This window comes from Euprymna scolopes, chromosome 19 (genome assembly GCF_053919585.1).
Source record: "Euprymna scolopes isolate OS-2025 chromosome 19, ASM5391958v1, whole genome shotgun sequence".
NCBI lineage: Eukaryota > Metazoa > Mollusca > Cephalopoda > Sepiida > Sepiolidae > Euprymna > Euprymna scolopes.
Window position 1 is genome coordinate 55,125,546 of NC_136500.1, and position 17,720 is coordinate 55,143,265.

Genomic DNA, 17,720 nt, shown 5'->3' on the forward strand with positions numbered 1-17,720 from the left:
CATTTGAGTATCTGTATGATTAGACATATTTGAGTATCTGTGTGATTAGACACATTTGAGTATTTGTGATTAGACATATTTGAGTATCTGTGTGATAAGGCATATTTGAGTATTTGTGTGATTAGACATATTTGAGTATTTGTGTGATTAAACATATTTGAGTATTTGTGTGATTAGACACATTTGAGTACCTGTGTGATTAGAAATATTTGAGTATCAGTCTGATTAAACATATTTGAGTATCTGTGTGATAAGAAATATTTGAGTATCTATATGATTAGTCATATTTGAGTATCTATATGATTAGTCATATTTGAGTATCTATATGATTAGTCATATTTGAGTATCTATATGATTAGTCATATTTGAGTATCTGTATGATTAGTCATATTTGAGTATCTGTGTGATAAGACATATTTGAGTATCTGTGTGATAAGACATATTTGAGTATTTGTGCGATTAGACATATTCGAGTATCTGTATGATTAGACATACTTGAGTATCTGTGTGATTAGACATATTTGAGTATTTGTATGATTAGACATACTTGAGTATCTGTGTGATTTGACATACTTGAGTATCTGTGTGATTAGACATACTTGAGTATCTGTGTGATTAGACACATTTGAGTATCTGTATGATTAGACATATTTGAGTATCTGTGTGATTAGACACATTTGAGTATTTGTGATTAGACATATTTGAGTATCTGTGTGATAAGACATATTTGAGTATTTGTGATTAGACATATTTGAGTATTTGTGTGATTAGAAATATTTGAGTATCTATATGATTAGACATATTTGAGTATCTATATGATTAGACATATTTGAGTATCTATATGATTAGACATATTTGAGTATCTATATGATTAGACATATTTGAGTATCTGTATGATAAGAAATATTTTAGTATCTATATGATTAGACATATTTGAGTATCTATATGATTAGACATATTTGAGTATCTATATGATTAGACATATTTGAGTATCTGTATGATAAGAAATATTTGAGTATCTATATGATTAGACATATTTGAGTATCTATATGATTAGACATATTTGAGTATCTATATGATTAGACATATTTGAGTATCTATATGATTAGACATATTTGAGTATTTGTATGATAAGAAATATTTGAGTATCTATATGATTAGACATATTTGAGTATCTGTATGATTAGACATATTTGAGTATCTATATGATTAGACATATTTGAGTATCTGTATGATAAGAAATATTTGAGTATCTATATGATTAGTCATATTTGAGTATCTGTATGATAAGAAATATTTGAGTATCAGTCTGGTTTGACATATTTGAGTATCTGTGTGATTTTCGTTTATACGTGATTTACACATTTTTTCTTATTTTTCGTTAAATGTCGATTTTACTGAAATAATTATTGAAATGCAACAAAAACTACACTTATATTTTTTTTTCCTGTATAATTTTCTAAAATATACAACAAAATAAATTCATAAAATTTATACTAAAAATCACTTTGGATTGAATTCCCGGAATGTACACACGCTCGCACACACATACATAAATACGTACAAATATCTCTTATGGGTTGGAGATTAAATAAATTGATTAATCGCAGTTCTGCATGTAATATAAGTTATTACAGCTAAAAAGAACAACTATACATTGCAGTGTCTGCAAGGGAATCCAGGTTTATCTAGTTGCCGGATTTATGTCACAATTCGGCTGTTCTTAAATCACAGGATAAATTAAAGTCAAGCTGAAAAAAAAAACGGGATAAAATAAATCTAACTAAGACTTTTGAGGTATTTGTGAGGTTTTACCATTTAGCGTTGGAGCTTGGTTTTCGGAGAATCAACGTAAAATATATAAAATGTTATTCTATGTTTTCATCCTTTTCTCGGATATATATATATATATATATATATATATATATATATATATATATTATGATATATATATATATACATATATATATATATATCATAATTTAGGAATTTAAATTTTCTGATTGGAAACGGTTAATTTCAAAGATAAAATTTTTTATTATATGCAAAACAAAGAATACATTTTAATGAGTATATCTCCTTAACCCATGAGTTTTTGATGTTTATACATCTCTTCGGAGGAAAAATATTAGCAAATATTATAAAAGGTTTGCACCTAATTTGCTAAAGGTAATAAACATAGAAAATTAAATTAAATGTTTTTAAAGTTTTTAAATCATTTTAGCTACATAGAATAAGGGAAACTGGATATTGATGCAGCAAAAAAAAAAAAAAATTGATTATATCAATTTGCCGAATATCCAATCAAACTAAAGAAAAATTGTGGAAATATGTATATATTGGATTGTAATCAGCTTCCTTGGATTTATTACAATACGAGTTGGATCTTTTTACCTGCCGAATACCAAGAACTTTCATTACAGGATTTAGCATACACTTTCGATTTGAAGTTTAATATCCTTTTTTTTTGCTACATCAATACCCAGTTTCCCCTTAATACGATAGCATTTTTTGCCACACTTCAAATTAAATACTTTTTTTTTTAACTAATACAGAAAATCATTTTATTTATATTTATTTTTATTACTATAAAACAATACCTTCCTACTTGTGTTTGTGAGTAGATACTATGATTGATAAGTACCCCATACAACTGAAAATTTATTTCAGGTTCAGAGGTAGCAATGGGAGTTGTTTGGGTTCTTCATTTTTCTTTGGAAACGCACATGCACGGGTCTCGTTAAAAGACGATAACAAGATGTTCAGTTATTGTTATTATTATTTTTTTTAATTATATTTCTGGGTAATATTTCGTTATGAAGTGAAATTTAAGACATAGATTTCGTGCATTTTGTTTGTGCCGTTCACGGACTATTGTTCATGGATATGCGGTTTGACACGTACAATTTTTGCACACACACACACACACTCTATCTTTTTCAGACAAACAAATATAGATAGATACGTAGTACAAAATACGTTTGGTTGATTTACGCACTATAGTTTTATGGTCTGTTTGTTCCTCAGTATATGCAAATCTCTTTGTGTATGTTTATACGTTTGAAATTCATTTTTAAATTGCGCCATTTAATTAAGGATACTTAATAGCGTGAGATACTTATTTTTCCATAGACCTGGTAGCTTCCTTCAGTCTTGACAGACTACGGATACCCACTGTAAAGGTGCCTGCGCGCGTCACACCTCTCTTGGGTCGGCGTTGTTAAATGTCAGTGGCAAGTTAAGATTCAATATAATTGGAAAAAAAGCCGAGACAAGGAGAGGGCACATACAGCGCCTAGAATTCCTAAATGGTCACCCACCTAGTACAAGCCAGGCTCAACAGTACTTTTATATATATATATATATATATATATATATATATATATATATATATATATATATATATATATATATAACTCGAGTCCTATTTGTATGTACGTGTGATGTTTGTATTCCCTATAGAAAGAACGGTTAGGCAAGCTATGTAAAATGTAAAAGTAGATTTATACGTGAATTTTCACATAAAGACAATGGAAATGCTCTCGGTTCATTCAGTGTACTCCTAAGGGCCTATAAGGCCGCAACCCGCTTTAAAATCTCAAATAAATCGAATGTTTATAGAATTTCAAAGTATTATATAATTTTCTCGGAAAGACGTAGAAATCTTGTCGAATCTCTAAATGCACCCTTAATCTGAAGGAGCTGAACCTCCTTTAAAACACTTTTATGAAATTTATCTCACGTATACAATTTTACGGAGAAGACAATAAAAGTGGAATCGAATATTTACATATTTCCAATTCGAATGTGCCATAGGTAGTAGAACTTCTTTAAAACTTCAAATACGTATATGTGCTTTCAATGAAATTTAAACCATCTGTATAAGGCACAAATCCAGAAGTTTCCAACTTTTAAGCTTCTTCCGACTATATTAGGATTCGAAACGGGAGGAGAGGAGCAATAAAAGCAACAAATATCTTAAGAGCATAGTGATCCTTATTCAAGCCGAGGCAACACCCGATCTTTCTGTTAGCTACGAGCGGTGTTTCAAAAGTAATGCCTTCTATTTTTGTTATATTCCGCCCGAATGGTTCAGAGGGGGATTTGTAAATAACACTATTATGATAACTGAACTTATGCATTCATAACCTAAAAGTTTCATCTCTATGTTGCAGATATTGATGCTGTGAAACTCTAAGAAAGCAACCTCTGTCATGGACGTGTGTCAGAAGTAGAAATATGTCGTTGAATTGCTGGCAAATGTAAATTGAGAATGGTGGTGACTATGTAGAAAAATAAATTCTGGAGCACAAACGATCTTTCGTTTTATTTGTATCACTGCCGTCTTCGTAGTACTTCAACATTAAAAAAAAAAACGTGCTCCGAACGCCCACTCATACCCATTGTTCATCGCTCGCAAAAGTGCATTGAGAATGGTGGTGACTGTTTTAATGGCACAACTTCCATCTTCGTAGCCTTTCAACTTTTTGAGTTAAATAAAAAATAGGAGGCTTTACTTATGAGATGGCGCTCGTATTTTATAAACGCATTCCATGTACGTGCCTTGTTCGCAACCAAGGTTTCTGTATCCGTCTAAAACAGGCTGATTGTGAGTTTCTGTTCCTAATGTGTGTGTTTGCATGCTTTCTCTTTTGTCTGTGTGCGTATGCGATGATGTTCATAGCATTTGGATGATTAATGCCTTCGTTTGTCTTTGTGCGTTCGTTTGCTAATTACGAAGCCAGATTTATATTGTGGTCATTGTGGCTTGTGCATATAGCGACGTCATTTGTCTGCATGACAGTGATCCGTATCGGTTGTGGAGAAGAATGGTTTCGTTGAGCCTGTCATAATTTTTTAAAAGATAGTTTTTTTATGCTCATGTCGTATTAAGATTTAAGGTTTAGTTCGGATGGACACTAATTATTTTTGGAATTTATTCTTCCCATTATATTTTCTACACGTCAAAAATATTGTTTGGATAATTTTTTCACATATTTTTAATTTATTTTGTGTTGATTTAGTTTATTTGTTTAGTTATTTTAGTGTTAATTTATATTACTTTGCAATATGTATTGTAATTATTATCGTTTGTATTATTATTATTATTAGTTAATTGTCTCCCCTTTATCATTTTTAGTCTCGTTTGCTTTTTTAGTTTAAATCAATAAATATAGGTACATTTTTTTGTACAAAGTCATCACCACTTATCAAGGCCAAGAGGCCACTCGATGATAAAGGTTAAAGAGTTTAAAGTAGACAATTGGACAATAAAGTAATCGTTAGTAATGGAAATTAGGCAAATTTGTTAGCAAGTGGAACGGCTCATCAAGAACTTGTTTACGTTGGACTTGAAGACAACCATATTGCAGTTAGCGGGAAAGCAGGAAAACGGAAGACAATTCCACAGGCGTGCAGTTCTAAGAAAGAAGTTTTGTTCATGGAATCTACGTTTAGGTTTAGGCACAGATAAAGAGTGGGGGAAATTATTGATAGACGAGCGTTTCTTGTGAAAGTTAGGCGAGGGGGAATCATAGATTGGAGCTCAGTCGAGCACTTTCTATGAAAATAACGATAAGGCAGAGACAAACTCGCAATATCTCTTCCGTCCTTTCTAGCAGTTTCTGCCCAGATGTGGCAACAGTATTCCATCCTTGGGCGTACCTGGCTCTTATATAGATAGAGAATTGCATCAGCAGTGAGATATCTACTGGATCGATAGAATGATTCTACCATTTTCCAGCGGCCTTGGCAACGGATTTAATGTATATGCTCCTTTTCAGATCAGGAGTAAATGTCAAGCCCAAAAGCTTGTCAAAACATGAGGCCTCCCCAAGACGAGAGCCATTCATTTCAATTGATGCCAGATGGGGATTAGATCGTTGATGATGTAAAGATATAAGCTTGCTTTTAGATGCATTAAAATTAACAAGCCACTCCTTTCCCCATTGTACTACGTGTTCAAGATCAGAGGAGAGAGAATCGGAGAGAACTTGGTCATTTACGGTCTTAGATGTACTGCCATAGATAGTAGTGTCATTAGCATAGATGTCTACGAATGATGTAAGGATGTAATTTGGAAAATCAATTATGTAGATCAGGAAGAGAGTCGGGCCCAGGATGGACCCCTGAGGGACTCCAGCATTAATACTGTGAGCTTATGATTTCTACCCATCAACCACTACTCTTATGAACCTATCAGAGAGAAATGGTTTAATGATTGAGAAGACATTTCCGGCTATAGCGTAGCTGGAGATCTTGTGAAGTAAACCTTTATGCCATATTTTATCAAAGGTCTTTGATATGTCAAGAGTAATTGCCATAGAAAGGTAGCCTCCGTCGAGATATTCGTTAATCCTATAGGATATAATTGTAAGCACATCTGCTGTAGATCTAGCAGAACGGTAACAATATTGTGTGTCACTAAGAAGGTTATTTTTGCTGAGATGGTTGATTACTTCTCTATTTAACACAGATTCCAGTAACTTACTCATGACCCACATGAGACTTATTGACCTGTACTGAGAGGGAGATGAGCGATCATCTGAATTCTTAAATACAGGGCATACTGATGAGATTTTCCAGGGTGATGGGAAGCAATTCTCCTTAAGACAGCATTTAAATAGTTTTGTAAGTATGGACGTTAGTTCTGGTTGAAGTCTTTTGAGTACCATAATTGGAATACCGCCAGGGCCGGTTGCTTTACTGGAATCAAGGTTTTTGATTAGCTTGGCAACATCACGTACAGCTATTTGTATATCACATAGTGTGTTTTCTGATACAAGAGGAAATATTGGGGGTTGGATGCCTCGGTCGCAAAGGGTAGAATTTGCTGCAATGTTCTTGGCAAGGAGTTTAGCTTTGTCTGATGCTGACGAGATTTCCTCAGGTCCATTTATAATAGTTGGGATAGAGTACATGCTTCTCTTCAGGATTCTGTTTGCTATTTGGTGAGAACCAAGCCGCTGCTCAGCTACTTTGGACTTGACAGACTGAGCATACAGTTCTTTTGCGTTTTTTATTACTTTTATACAGTAGTTGCTGGCAGTCCTGAAAGCGACTTTAGTCTCAGTACATCTGTTGTTTGAAGCAATAGAAAAGGTGATTTCTGTGCGCAATGGCAGCAGCTCATTCTGGAGAGAACCACGGCTGCCTATTAGGTTTCTGCTGGAACTTTTTTGATGGAATGAAACAGTCTATACCTACAATTAACCATTCCGTCTTGTCAGATACTATAGAGGACACATCCTTTTTAAACATGGAACGCAGAGGTAGATCTGATATAAATGTATGGAAGCTATCCGAGTCAGCCATAGAGTATCGATATACTGTACGATAGAGAGTTACATTTGAAGAATTATTACGTTTCATTTTATCTTAACTGATACAACACAGTGTTCGCAAGATCCAAGTGAAGACAGAACGGAATATGAACACAGTTCGAGGCAAGTTGTAAGAAAAAGGTCTAGGGGACTTGCATACTGGCCACCAGTATCGGGCACACGAGTTGATTCATGAACAATCTGAGTGAGGTGATAAGCAATGGAGAATTCGTGACAAAACCTCCCCTCATAATCTGTCTTATTTGAGTGAGTTAACCATTTCACATTGAAGTCTCCACAGACATGAATATTAACTTAAGGATGAGCAGATAGGACGTGGTCACTTTTCTCAGATATGCTTTTAAAGATAGTAACTCCGCTGTTGTGAGGGCGATAGGGAGAAAATATAAATGCAGTAGTTTGAGCAAGTGCAATCCTGAAGCACAGTTAGGATCTTCTCTGGAGATGTCCCTACCGCATGGAAAGCCATCTTTAATATAGGCACATATTCCATGCCCATGGTGATCTTGGGGGTCAGATTTGGAAGTTAAATTAGAGTATCCTTTAATTATGAACCCATTTAGGGAAATAGTCTGTCCAATGCCAGTTTCACTTAGAAATAATATGTCTGGTTTAGACTCCTGTAATTGATTTTCAACCCCTGGAAGGTTAGAATCTTCGAGAAGGAGACATGGTAGTGGGGGTCTACGTTAGAAGTTGGATATCCGGGTTTAGTCGTCATTTTTTCTTGAAACTTTTCATGATGGAGTTTTGTGGTTTGTGGACTAGGTCAACAGACTTGCTTAGAACAGGACAGAGAGAGAAAGTAAGAGAGAAATAGAAATGAAGAAATATATATATATATATATATATATATATATATATATATATTGTAACACATGAAAAGGTAAAGCCGTAACAATTACCCACTAATATGGCATCGAGAGGCCCCACCAGAAGCTACTGCATGGTCCAGAATCCATTCACCAAATGGCAATACAGCAGTCTCAGTACTTTGCACCTGCTGATAGGACAGCCTTCTTAGTGGTTAATCCAAGGTTCGGGCCCCTGACTATCAGGCAGATAACGTCAGCCCAGATAAAACGTTTATCTCCAGCACCCTTACTAGTAACATGGCTACAAGGATAGACATACAAACAGAAAATTTCCGACATCTCTGCCGACTGTTCACGCAAAATACTGCCAACCTAGAATACAGCTTTTTCTTGTCCCTTTGTCAGAAAAATCACTCATTAAAATGAAGACTGAGTGACAAATAAAGAGAAACGAGAGTAACGGGAGCGGCCGATAACGCATCCACAATGCATTGTCTACTCTCCATTAAAAATATTAAGTATTGCACTTAATAAAAGTCCATTCTGCGTGTTTAAGGGAAGGTATTGTGAAAGATTCGCCTCTCACAAACTGAAAATAAATACAATTGCCTAATCTATTTATGGAAAATATAATAAGCGACATTCATGAACGAGAAAAATCTATCAAAAAAACAAATGAACTTGCCAGATAGAATAGGCACATTTTTGCACGAGAAAAGCCTATTACACAATTAATAAAACAATGAAATAAAGATAAAGATTAAAAACTGAAATAAATATAATATTAGCACTTGCATCTAGAAAAGAAAAAAAAGAAATTACAAATTCACAACTTATCTACAAAAATACGCCCGTCGCGACTGCAAATAAGAATTGATTTTGCTTGAAATAAACTTTAGCGTTTCCTTTTTGAAAAGAAGACAGTCATCACGGGATATAGCTCTCTACATAGGACAAGCATGTTCTTTTGTAAGTAGTAAGATGTGGAAGGGGGTTGGGTAAGAGAAAGGCGTTTTCGGAATCTATTTATGCTCTATTTAAAATTATCTTGCCAGATAGAATCGGTACATCTTTCCACGAGAAAACCATTTACACAATTAATAAAACAATGAAATAAAGATAAAGATTAAAAACTGAAATAAATATAATATTAGCACTTGCATCTAGAAAAGAAATTAAAAATTCCCAACTCGATTCTTTTTAATTGATTGTTAAAATTTCAAATGGCATTAACGACGAACAAATGCAAATGGGTTTTGTTTCAAAAGGAAAATAAATCTTGCTTCATAATATTTAATCAATTACCAGGAACGTTGGAGAAAAATATGCAGGAGGATCTACTCTTGTAATATACGCACCTCATCCCAAGTGTGTGTGCGTGCGCGTGTGTGTGTATGTGTGTGTGTGTGTTTTACGTTTTGCAAAATATATGGGGACATTACACAGGGATTTTACAGTGATTTGAATATTTTAAAATTAACATCAAAACTCTAAATAAAAAGTTAGAAAATTATCTTTTCTTCATAGAAATATAAATTTAATGTCTTTAAGCATCGAATTTTCTTTATAAAATGATTTCTTATATGCTGCATTTTACGATGATTTTCAATGTAGAAAGATTGAATCTGTTACACATACACAAGCGATCAACGTACTTGCTGCACCAACACGTAGACATTAACAATCGTCTCCATTTGAGACCAGAAAAGATCGGCAATCCCCGGCATTCATCGTGATAGAATGTATATAATTCACTAAAGAAGGTTATAGTCGATCAGAATTTGATTTGTATTGTTTTTATTTATTGCAAAAAAAAAAAAAAATCTCTTTTAGGGTCAAATTAACGAAAGGGGTACAAAAAAAATGAACTGTTGTCAATTCTTCGTGTATATGTAATCGGTAGCAACCGTCCTCTAAATACGAGAGGCGTAATACCTCCTATTTTTTCCTCCCGAATGGATCAGAGGGACTTGCAAATATCATTGTTATGCTGGCGGAATACTTGAAAGTTTCATCTGTCTATTGCGGATATTGATGCTGTTAGACTCAAAGAAAGCAAACCCTGTCATGGACGTGCGCTAGAAGCAGACATGTGTCATTGAATTTCTCAATACAGAAAAATAAATCGAATCAATCAGCATTCACCGTCGCCTGTTAAACGTCTACGTAGCCGACAAGTTGATGTCGGTGCAAGCGATAGGTTCGTCGATTTTATAGTGACGACAAAGACCTGACATACAAAGCACGCCCCGAATTTTTACGATCGAGGCAGCGTTCATCGCTAGTAAAAGTGAATTGAAAATGATAGTCATTATGTAGGGAAATAAATTTTGAAACACAAAAGGCCGCTCGTTATAATGGTTTCATCCCTGCTTTCGTAGCTTTTCAACGTTTTAATTTTTTTGTGTTAAAAATAGGAGGCATTACATTAGAACGACATTCATAGTTTTAAAACTCACTAGCAGGGAAACCCGACGTTGATGAGGAACATTCTCAGACACATATAAAAAAATCTGTCAGCTGTTATAAGTCCATACGGGACGAACAACCACATACAAACACACACATGCACACTCACAAACACACACATACACACACACACACACACACACACACACACACAAACACATACAGACAAAGTACCTTATATACACGCAATGGTTTCTCATATAAATTTTATATACAATATGATTCAGGTTCGTATGAGGAGATCTCATTTTTAGATCTCTAAACTAATCGATTCTTATTAACAATATATTATTTTTAACTAAACTAATCGATTCTTATTAACAATATAGACCAAAGCTCAATATTGCCAAACAATAAATAAATATTTAATAGTGTGTTCGTACGTTTAAGATTACATTTAAACTAGATTTCAATAAATAAACAGATACCGTGAATCATCATTTACGGTTTGGTAGAAAAGTATTGAATGCTTAAGCAAACTATGAAAAGTGTCACCTTATAAATGTTCAACCGAATAGACAGAAATGTTCAGAACTTTATTCATGTAATGTTTACGTCAAAACCACAGGTAAAATATATAGAATAAACGAAAACATAAAAAAAAACACTAACAAGCAAAACAACCAATGGGAAAACGTCAGCATATCGAAGGAAAAAAATCATAACATATCATATAATATGCCTAAATCTCAACTGTTAAAACAAAGATAATATTCGGGGGGAAAATATATATATATATATATATATATATATATATATATATATATATATACTAGCAGAGTAACCCGGTGTTGCCCGGGATTGGATAATAACACAGCGTTGCCAGGGATTGAATGATGATCAATGAATGTTTCACACTCTCATCTTTTTATTGTCATCAGAATCGATGAAATAGCTAATTTTTTTCAATCAAATCGATTGATTGTCTGCACTAGTTGGGGATCTATTGCTGTGCACCGACAAAATTTTACACGCCTTCTCACGGTAACTTTGTCCAAAATACATTGTAGTCTATATTGCACTGTAGAGAACCTATTGTTGATTTTATAAAATTATTTTATATATAATGACTTGCATTAAAGTTTAAAAGGCAAAAGTCAAGTATCATGCTTTAATTCTGCTCTAAACAGAAACATTATTTTCGAACGCGCACTTGTCATATAAAAGAACCAACTATTGATTTTATATGTGTCGTAATAAAACTTTTTGAATGCAATTGTGATGTTAGGCTGTGTAAGGTGTTAACTTCTGTCCAAATCGTGTGTTCCTTCTTTCATTAGATTATATCAATTATCGATTATCGATACTTATCGATGACATTCCGGCACAAAACCTATCTAAGAACATTATCAGGCACATAAAGTACCTTGATATGAAATTTCATAAAAATCAACCCAGCGGTTTTCGAGTCCATAGGGAACGAACTCAGACACAGACACACTGGTACACGGCCAAAGTTCCTTTTATATAATAGTAGATTATATATATATTACAAAAATTCAGACCAGCATCGCTACCGTCGGTTTCATTTCTAAACAAAGGGGTCCAATATCTGCTAGCCTATGTCTGATTCTTCAGCCACATTTCCGAGAAGACAGATATAACCAGAAGCAGTTCAACTAGATATTGGCCACTTTAGCTTGGATTTGAAACTGACGGTACCGATGTTGCTCTGATCTTCTGTAGCACAAATTTATGTATCTATAAAGGTGAACATGTGTGTGTCGGTGTGTCTATCTGTCCGTCTGTGTACACTTCTCTACCAAATAACTGTCAATTTTCAGTCTACAGACTCGAGCTTAGAAAAAAAGGGGTTTTGAGATTTGGAAAAATCTTTTTAATCGGGTTTCGGACAGAAATGTGGCTATTAAGGGGTCAAAGTTCAACATTTTGACCTTTGAGAACTCTACCGAACGCCTCCAAAGATTTTGGGTCTAAAGGCTTGAAATTTTAGATATAGGTTACTTGGACATGGATATAACTTTAGAATTTGATTTGAGCGCAAAACAATAAATGTTAAGGGGTCATAATAGTGGTCAAAGTTTAAAAAAATTCACCTCTGCGGTCTCTAACAAATTACTTAGCCAATTTTTAGTCTAAACATTTGAAAGTGTATTCAGACATAAGACAAACTTTTTAATCTTATTTTTTGCTGAAAATTTGGCTTCCAAGGGGTCAAAGTTCAAAAGATTTTCCCTTTGTGGTCTCAAGCAAACTATTAAGCCAATTTTTCGTCTAAACATTTGAAATTTTACATAAAGGCTATTCAGATATGCAGCAAGCCTTTTAATTTGTTTTTTGGCGAAAATTTGGCTGGCAAGAGGTCACAGTTTACAGTTTAACTTTGCAGATTCTACCAAACTCCTCCGCCAATTTTAGATCCAAAGACTTCAACTTTTAAATTTACGTTACTTGGACATGGGTCAAACATTTTAATTTAATTTGAGCCCCAAACAATAAATGTTAAATGATCAAAATCGGGGTCAAAATTAAAAAAACAAAAACATTGACGTCTTTGGTCTCTTCCAATTTTCTCTATGGTAGTTAAGAATGTCTATCATATAGAAAGGTATTACCGTACATATTCACACTTTTTAATACATACACATGCACATAAAATTATGAACAGTACATAGAGCCCCAGCAAAGCCGGGAGAAACTTCTAGTATAAATAAATATTATGCTTTTATTTTTGAACATTTTTTAATAATTGATCACTGTGGTGAGATTCTCTCATGGCAATCTAACACAGACACACATTGACACACACACAAACACACACATTATAATGACAAATACCTTATTTATTTATCCATATGTTTCATCTTAATAGGACTCATCAGTGTTGCTAGATAAGGCTATACCACTGATCGTTGAGTTCGAACGCCGAATTAAAATTACATTTAACTTACACTGGATATCCTTGCCGCCAATGAATGATCTGTGTTGATCAATCGCTAACAAACTTTGTTTTATTTTAGGTCATATCGACACTTTGGAGGGGGGGTCATTTAGTACCGAATTTAATCATTTTTGAATAAAGCTTTTATTGTCTAACATCTATACATGTGCATGGACTGATTTGATCCGTAGGGATATATTCTGTAAATGAATAGTTTATAAACGATTGATTATATTTAACCATTAGATCAATTATATTTAACTTTTAGATCAAATCCTGATAGATATTATCAGTTTGAATAAAAGGAATTTCTTACATTAACTTAAGGGTCACTACACACAGCTACTAGCTCTCAAATGTGTGCAAATTCATGTCATGCTTAAGGCAGATTACATTTAACCCTGAGAAGGGTCTGAGTTGACCAGGGAGTAAGGGTAACTAATTATTAACCTCACACTGTCAAAAGTTTACAAATTTGGGACTTCGTTGCCGAATGTACTTTGAGGTCATACCCAGAACCGGGTTGAGATAGGCAGAGTTCGAATAATCAATATCTGGAAAGTATGGAAGGAAGAATAAAATATAGAAAGGGCTGGGGTGGTAGAGTAAGTGAAGGCGGGTGTTGGGGAGGATCTTGCCCAATGGTACCCGAGGAAGTTGGATGTTGCACAAGGGATCAAAACTTTTATAGGGATAGATATAAATAAAACAGAAAGACTAAAAACATGTAAAAATGACGACAAATTGAAAAGATGATAAAATAAAATAAGACTAAGGTATAACTCATTCCAATTAAGGTGTAAAACGTTAATTAATTATGTACGAACCTTCGTTTGGTTTGTCCTTTTCTGTGGAAAGAGGATAAGCCGTAAATTCATGTCCGATAGTAATAAAACGTTTGGTCTCAATTGTATTCTGACTGCTTTTTTTTTGAATTGCGTCAACAAGAGGCGGATAGGGTGTGAGGAGAGAAAGGGTAAAAAGAGATGGATGAGAGAAAGGGAGGGAGACAGGTAAAAAGAGAGAGGGGCACATGGACAAAGAGTTGCAGAAACAGGAAAGGAGTAGAGTGGAAATTGAGAGGATGAAAACGAAACGGGGAAAGAGAAATGACAACGAGTGGCAGGAAGAGAGTTAGCGAAAGATAAAAAAAGAGGCTTGAAGAAAAGAATGAAAGCGAAATAGAACGTGAGAAAATAAAATGAAAAGGAAGAAACGCGATAAGAGATAAGCAACAGATGAAAATTTCAAAAAAAAAAAGAAGAAACAGAAAGAGGAGGATGAAACAGAAAAAAAAGAAAACAGTAAAAAATAAAGAAAGAGAGAAGGGGTGGAAAAACAATGACAGACAGAAAGTGAGAAAATCTAACAAGAAAGACTATAATTCTGAAAGAACGAAATAGATAAAGAAAAAAAAATCAAACAACATAGAATGAATATGATTTTGAAAGGACGAACGAGATAGCAAAAAATTCAAACAAAAAATTTAAAAGAAAGAAAAATCAAACAAGAAAAAAAAGAATAACAAAAAACAATTTTGAAAGAACGAAAGAGATGAAAAAAAGAATCAAATAAATGAGAAAGAATATAATTCTGACAAAACGAACAAGAGAAAGAAAAAAGAACCAAACGAAAAAAAGAATACTACTTAAAAAGAAAGATCAAACATGAAAGAAAAACTAAAATTTTAAGAGAACGAAAGAGATAAAAAATCATTTTTAAAAATGTGGAACATATCAGACAGAAATAAATTAATATAATTTTAAACGGAAATAAAGAGATTAAGAAAACTTCAAACAAATTTTGAAAGAACAAAAAAGATAAAGAAAAAATCAACTAATATAGAGAGAATATAATTTAAAAAGAAGAAAGAAAAGAAAGAAAGCAAGAAAAAAACAATACAATTTTGAATGAATAAAAAAGATAAAAGAGAAAAATACTAAATTAGTATTCTTTTTTTCCTTGTTTGAAACGAAAGAAAGAAGGAAAAATCAAACAAGTAAATGAATATAAATAAAAATATAATAAAAATAAAGAAATATATATTCGACCCAACGAGAGAGATAAAGGAAAAATAAAAAAGAAAAAGAATATAACTTCAAAGGAAAGATAGAAAGAAACAATCAAACGAATATAAATTTGAAAGAACGAAAGAGATAAAGAACAAAATTAAAAAAAATGAAGAATATGATTTTGAAAAAAGAAAGGGAAAATGAAGCAAGGAAAAATATGATATATGAGAGACACAAAAAATATGCAAGAAAAAGAGAAAGAATATAATTTTGAAAAAGAAAAAAAATGACACATCAAATAAGAAAATAGAAAACAAAAGAGAAAGAATATAATTTTGTAAAAAGAAAAAAATGACACATCAAATAAGAAAAAAGAAAACAAAAGAGAAAGAATATAATTTTGAAAAAAAAATGACACATCAAATAAGAAAAAAGAAAACAAAAGAGAAAGAATATAATTTTGAAAAAAAAATGACACATCAAATAAGAAAAAAGAAAACAAAAGAGAAAGAATATAATTTTGAAAAAAAAAATGACACATCAAATAAGAAAAAAGAAAACAAAAGAGAAAGAATATAATTTTGAAAAAGAAAAAAAATGACACATCAAATAAGAAAAAAGAAAACAAAAGAGAAAGAATATAATTTTGAAAAAGAAAAAAAATGACACATCAAATAAGAAAAAAGAAAACAAAAGAGAAAGAATATAATTTTGAAAAAAAAAATGACACATCAAATAAGAAAAAAGAAAACAAAAGAGAAAGAATATAATTTTGAAAAAAAAATGACACATCAAATAAGAAAAAAAGAATATAATTTTTAAAGAATGAAAGACACAAAAGAAATAATTTCAAACAAAAGAGAAAGGATAGAACATTAAAAACAAAAGCAAAAACGATTAAGATAAAGAACAAAATTAAAAAAAAACTATAATTTTGAAAATAACGAAATCTATAAAGAAAAACCATTAAAAAAGAAGGAAAAGATCTAGCCAGAAAATTTAGAAGGACAGAAAAGTAAGAAAAAGATAGAAACAAGAAGCAAAGAATATAATTTAAAAAAAAAAATGAAAGAAATAATGAAAAAAGATGACTATTTTAAAAGGGAAATAATCAAACAAGAAAAAACATCATTTTCTGAGAAAATAGGAGATATAGAAAGAAAAAATAAAACAAAACGAAATAAATAAAGAAGAACATTAAGAAAAAACAAAATAAAGAAAGTAATAAAAATAAAGAAATAGAAAGAGAAAGAGAAGAAAAATAGAGAAAGAATGAAAATAAAAAACAAAGAGAAAAGGGAACCAAAGAAATAAGAAGAAAAGAAACAACATCACCAGAAAAAAACAAATACAACACGGCAGTAAAAAAGGTGGGAATTCGGAGAAAAAGAGTAATTGTGAAAAGAAGAGATTAGAAGAAAAAAAGGTGCGTGTGTGTGTGTGTACGAGAGAGAGAGAGAGAGAGAGAGAGAGAGAGAGAGAGAGAGAGAGAGAGAGAGAGAGAGAGAGAGAGAGTGAGAGATAGAGAGAGAGTAACTGTGTGAGAGATGGCGGAAAAGGCGTGTGTGTGTAAGAAAGAGGAGGAGAGAGAGATAAGAGAGTATATATAGAGAAATATAGTAAAAAAATAAGAAAAAAAACCCTTACAAATTGGGGGTAGAGCGTGTATGTAAGAGTAAGAAAGAGAGTGGGAAAAGAGAATATATATATATATATATATATATATTTCTGCAGATATATATATATATATATATATATATATATTTCTGTAGAAAAAAATATATATATATATATATATATATATATATTTCTGTAGAAATATATTTTCTTATAATATATACCATAAGAAGCTCAATGTAATTACAGAGCAATATAATGAATAAATGATAAGAAATTATATATATTGATATAATAATTAAGTCATTGATTTTGCGCTACGAAACAGATACCGCCAAGAATTGTAAATGTCAACTGAATTAAAAGAATAAATTATAAGATGGTCAACATCATGAACTTTGGAATATAGTCTTGTGTCATTTATTCACTATATATATATATATATATATATATATATATATATATATATATATATATATATATACTAGACTACCCGTGACCCGTCGGGTCAGTATGTTATATTAGCTATGGAATTTATGTATGAGCGTGATACTTGTGACGT

General features: G+C 32.3%; 1 protein-coding gene across 1 annotated transcript in view; it reads right to left on the reverse strand.

Annotated features, from left to right (window-relative positions):
- LOC145303594 (sodium-driven chloride bicarbonate exchanger-like) overlaps positions 1 to 14,521 on the reverse strand; it is a 198,012-nt gene extending 183,491 nt beyond the window's left edge. Inside the window, exon 1 of the mRNA XM_080145149.1 lies at positions 14,357 to 14,521. The gene's annotated coding sequence lies outside the window, so the exon portion shown is untranslated. The remainder of the gene's footprint in view (positions 1 to 14,356) is intronic.
- Between the last annotated feature and the right edge of the window lie 3,199 nt (positions 14,522 to 17,720).